This window comes from Orycteropus afer, unplaced genomic scaffold (assembly GCF_000298275.1).
Source record: "Orycteropus afer afer isolate SDZICR_OR568_19922 unplaced genomic scaffold, OryAfe1.0 scaffold01002, whole genome shotgun sequence".
In the NCBI taxonomy this organism is placed as follows: Eukaryota; Metazoa; Chordata; class Mammalia; order Tubulidentata; family Orycteropodidae; genus Orycteropus; species Orycteropus afer.
The window spans coordinates 381,466-387,170 of NW_006922589.1; the positions used below are offsets into that span (position 1 = coordinate 381,466).

The window sequence follows — 5,705 nt, forward strand, 5'->3', positions numbered from 1 at the left end:
TCCTTCTGAGGACTGGCTGGTGGGTTTGAACCACCAGCCTTCTGGTTAGCAGTCAAGTGCCTTAGGCACTACGCTACCAGAACTCCCAAAAAGAGACAGCCCGGCTACCTGGCAGGGAGTGGCTGGTGGGTTAGAACTGCCAACCTTGGGTGTAGCACATGACTACCTTAGGCATTAGTCATTAGAGAGATGAAAATCAAAATGAGGAGATACCATCTCACCCCAGCAATAATACCAAATTTCAACAGGGCAGAAAATAACAAATGCTGGCAAGGTTGTGGAGAGATTGGAACACTTGTGCACTGCTGGTGGGATTGTAAAATGGTACAACCATTGTGGCAAATTGTATGGCATTTCCTTAAAAAACTGAAAATAGAAATACCATTTGACCCAGCAATTCTATTACTAGGAATATATCCTAAAGCAGTGAGAGACAGTGCACAAACAGACATATGTACACCTATGTTCATCGCATCACAATTCACTATAGCAAAGAGATGAAAACAGCCTAAAAGCCCATCAACAGTTGAGTGGATAACCAAATTATGGTACATACACACAATGGAATACTATGCTACATTAAAGAATAATGAAGGATATGCAAATCATCTTACAACGTGGATGAGTCTGGAGGACATTATGCTGAGTGAAATAAGTCAATTGCAGATAGACAAGTATTGTATGAGCCCATTACTGTAAAAAGACAAAGAAGGGTTTGCTTGCGAAAGGGGGCTCACGTTCTAGATTACCAGGGTGGGGAGGGAAGGGGAGGGATTAATTTCAGGCTAGTTGGGGCCCACACGCTAACATGGGTAAGGGGAGGGATATATGGAATGGGTCTGAGACCACCATGTTATCATTAGGAAAAGGGAAGACACTGAATTGTGCACATAGAAGATAGACAACAGATGCTAGTGTCAACCAATGTGCCCACAATACTGCATTTCCATTAACACCAAACACCAGGCTACAGATAAACACATAAACACCAGAGAGGACCAGATGGAGGTCAGTGAACAGGAGTATACTCTAGACCAAGGATAGATTCAGGGCAGGCTAATCTTGCACAGATATCTGTGATACAAAATACCTGCAATCCTTACAGAAACAATAGAAGACAGACACAGATCAATCCCTCACAGACACCCAGACACTATGGAAGAGAGATCCAATGGATCTACTGTCTCAGGACCATAGTACTGGGGGACACCAGACTCAATTGGCACAACAAAATACATAAAAGCCTTGTTCCTCATCCTACATTGGTGAGTAGCGACTGGGGTCTTAAAAGCTTTCAAGCGGCCATCTGAAATGCAGCTAATGGTTTCCTGTTGTCGGAAGCAAAGAAGAGTTCAACAAAAGTGGGGGCAATTTGGAAGCAATCAGTCCTAGGACACGATATAGCCTTCAAGACCAGAAGAACTAGATGGTGCCTGGCTACCAATGCCAACCACTCAGGAAAGGATAAAATATGGAGATCCTGGATAGAGTGGGAGTAAAAACGTGGAACAAAATCCAAAAACTCAATAATGACCAGATATAGTCTGATGAGACCCTGTGATGGTTATGTTTGTATGTTAACTTGGCTAGGCCTGGTTGAGTGGCTGGGAAGCTGATGGTAGTATTCCCCATGATGAGACTGGTAATCAACTCCATGGTGGAATCTACTGGGAGCAGCTGAGTAGCTGCTGCGTTGGGGTATGTGGTCTGCTTCCTGTATATAAGGAGAAGCTTTGAGAATGGTCTCTAGCCTTTGGCATGCTTGGACCCTGCATGTAGCTGTGTCATTGCTCAGCAGCCTGCTATGCTCTGCCGACCTTGGGACTTACAATGGACTTAAGTTAATGGCCTGCCATGTGGTTTGGTAACATCAGGACTGTGCCTTTTTACTTGTCAACCTTGGGGCTTCTCAGCCTCAGCAGCCAGCAGCTGTCTGATTGAAGAAACGCCTCTAGCTCCAGTGAGCCAAGAGCAGGAGGCAGAGCTGGACCCCAAAGTTGAGGGGCTTTCACCCAGCCCCTAGAGCCTGGCACTTTGAACTTGGATTTAAAGCCTCCAAATTGTAAGAATAAACTCCTGTTTGATAAGGTCATCCCATTTTTGTGGTATTTTCTTGTCAGAGCGGCACTAGGTAACCAGAACAGACCCCCAATACTATGCCCCTGAAATACATTCTGCACCTGGAATAAAACTCGCTCCTAGGGCCTTGCTCTCACCCCAATAGTTAACAAGATGTACATGCAGACCACTCATGTGCAGGGGGATGCACTCACATACTCTGTGGAAATATATCCCTTGGAGTGATAGACCACGGGGCACCAGAGGGGCAACATTCACAGGGAGGTAATGAGGACAAACAGGAGTGCATAACTATGAGAGGCACAGAGGGAGAGTTACTGGGCAGGGAGGGGAGGAGACTGGGTTAGGGTTGGGCATGGTAAATGGGGAGTGAAACTAAATGTACATGTAATATTGAATGTAAAACAAACTCTTAAAAAAAAACAGTGAATGGATAAACAAACTATGGTACATATATAGTGGAATACTATGGGATGTTAAAGAATAATGATGAATCCATGAAACATCTCACATTGTGGATGAACTTGAAGGACATTATGCTGATTATAAGTCAATCAGAAAAGGGCAAATGTTGTATGAGACTACTATTATAAAAAGTAAAAAATGTTCGTACATAGAAGGAAACATTCTTTGACAGTTACCAGGGATGAGACTGGGTGGGAGGAAAAATCACTAACTAGATAGTAGACATGTATAACTTGGATAAATGGAAAGGGGCAGTACACAGTAAGAGGGAGATAGGCACTACATGAGCAATACAAAGAAAGACATTGGGAGGTACACAAGAGGAAAAGTCTACAATGGAAAATACTATTACCTACACAATCCTGCAATAACAGGAATAACAAACAATAATTTATGAGGCTATATCTAGGTAGATATGTAAGCTGAATAGGTGTGGGATGGCATGTGGGAGTATATCTACAAGCATATATAGGTTTGGCAGAGGACATTTCTACATACATATTTGTATGTGCTACAAATATATCCAGGCATATCTTAGAATATACAGGGAGTAAAGTTATGCCAACTTCTTAGCCATAAACAAACACCTTGAGGGACTGAGTCACTGGGCTTAAGGAACATATAGGTTAATTGGCATAACATAGTCCATAAAGACAGTGTTCTATATCATGCTTTGGTGAGTAATGACTGGAGTCTTAAAATCTTGTGAGCTATCTTCTAAGGTACTACTATTGATCTCTTCTCTTCCAAAGCAAGGAAGTGTGAAGAAAATAAAAGACTCAAGGAAACAGTCCAGAGGGCTAATGAAGCATAACCTCCACTATGCTGAGACCAGAAGAACTACATGGTGCCTGGTAACCACTACCAACTGCTCTGATCAGGGTTCATGATAGAAGATCCTGGGTAGAGTGGAAGAGAAATGTGGAACAAAACTAAAATCATAAAAAAAGCCAAACTTACTGGTCTGATAGAAACTGGTGGAACCCCTAAGACTATGGCCCTTAGACATCCTTGAAACCTGGAAATGAACCCACTCCTGGAGATCACTTTCAGCCAAACAATAGACTAGTTTATTATGTGGAACGTGCTCCTTAGAACAATCAACCATACAAGACCAAAAGGGCAGCATTTGCCACAAAACAAAGTTCAGAAGGCAGGAAAGATGGTAGAATAGAAACAAGGAGCCCAGACAGGGAGTGGGAAGTGTACTGTTAGATTGAGGAGATTGCAACTAAGTCACAAAACAAAATGTATATCAATTGTTGAATGGGAAACTAATTTGCGCTGTTAAAAAGAAGAAGAAGAAGAAGAAGAAACCCAATGCAAATAGTATGATTCCTTTTATATTTAAGGGGATCAAACTTAAAATAAATAAATAAACAAACAATGAGAATGAGGCATAGAATAGAATTCAGAGTCAAAAAATAAACCCATGCATCTATGGTCAATTGATTTTGACAAGAATGCTAAGTCCATTCAATGAGAAAAGAATCTCTTCAATAAATGATCCTGGGGAACTCAGATTTCCACATGCAGAAGAATGAAACACACCATACAGAAAAACAAATTTAAAAGAGATTAAGGACCTAAATGAGCAAAATAAAACCATAAAATTCTTAGAAGAAAATGCAGGGGCAACACTTTTGGGTCTAGATTTAACAAGAATGATCTACTATAATAAAAGCGCAAACAGCAAAAGACAAAATAAATAAATTAATGTTGTTGTTAGGTGCCATTGAGTTGATTTCAACTCAGTGCAACCCTGTGTACAATAGAACGAAACACTGCCTGGTCCTGTGCCATCCTCACAGTCCTTACTATGTTTGAGCCCATCGTTGCAGCCACTGTATCAATCCATATGAGGGTCTTCCTCTTTTTCATTCACCCTCAACTTTACAAAGCATGATATCCTTCTCCAGGGACTGATCCTTTCTGAAAACATGACCAAAGTAGATGAGACGAAGTCTGGCCATTCTCCCTTATGAAGGGCATTCTGGCTTTACTTCTTCCAGGACAGATTTGTTTGTTGTACTGGTTGTCCATGGTATTTTCAGTATTCTTTGTGAGCACCACAATTCAAAGGAATCAATCGAAAGAGACATTCTTCACAGAGTGGCCATGGTCTCTTGCTTCAACAGTGCTTAAATGGAACCGGTGCTGGCCAAACTCCCCCAATCTCGGCTCCCAGCCAGTCCTTTGTCACCTCCTCACAGCAGCGCCCTCAAACACCCCAAGACCCTGGCCACTGCTCTAGCTCTGCACAGCCACTGCCGCCACTCCTCAACTGCTGCCATGATGACCGTGTTCCCCTCACAGGTGCACCAGAACTACCAGCAGAACTCAGAGGTGGCCATTAACCACCAGATCAACCCGGAGCTCTATGCCTCCTATGTCTACCTGTCCGTGTCTTAACTCTTTGACCACGATGATGTGGCTTTGAAGAATTTTGCCGAATACTTTATTCACCAGTCTCACGAGGAGAAGGAACATGCCGAGAAACTGATGAAGCTGCAGAACCAACGAGGTGGCCAGATCTTCCTGCAGGATATCAAGAAACCAGACCATGATGACTGGGCAAGTACTCTGAATGCAATGGAGTGTGCATTACACTTGGAAAAAAGTGTCAATCAATTGCTACTGGAACTGCACAAACTGGCCACTGACAAGAATAACCCCCATTTGTGTGACTTCATTGAGACGCATTACCTGAGCGTACAATCCATCAAAGAATTGGGTGACTAAGTAACCAATTCGCGCAAGATGGAAGCCACGGAATCTGGCCTGGCAGAGTATCTCTTCGACAAGCACACCCTGGGAAACTGTGATGGGGAGAGCTAAGCTTTAGCCCATCTTTCCCCACTTCCCCCAGGGTGACTTCCCAGCTCACCAAGACAGCGTGTGCATGTTGGGTTTATCTTTACCTTCTCTATCAATTGTACCAAAACATCCCCCTAAGTTCTTTCATTTGTACCATTCCTTCAGATAAAGCAATTTGGTACCAACAAAAAAAAAATTGGTCTCATTCATTGTCCTGCTTTCACATGCATATGAAACAATTGAAAAATACCATGGCTTAGTTTGTTGTTGTTGTTGTTATGTGCCATCGAGTCAGACCTGACTCATAGCGACCCCTCCTTGGGTTGCCAAGGCAATATCACTAC

The 5,705-nt window shown here is 42.8% G+C and overlaps 1 pseudogene; it reads left to right on the top strand.

Moving 5' to 3' along the window:
* The first annotated feature begins 4,830 nt into the window (after nt 1-4,830).
* On the top strand, nt 4,831-5,382 carry LOC103212553 (annotated as a pseudogene).
* The last annotated feature ends 323 nt before the right edge of the window (nt 5,383-5,705 follow it).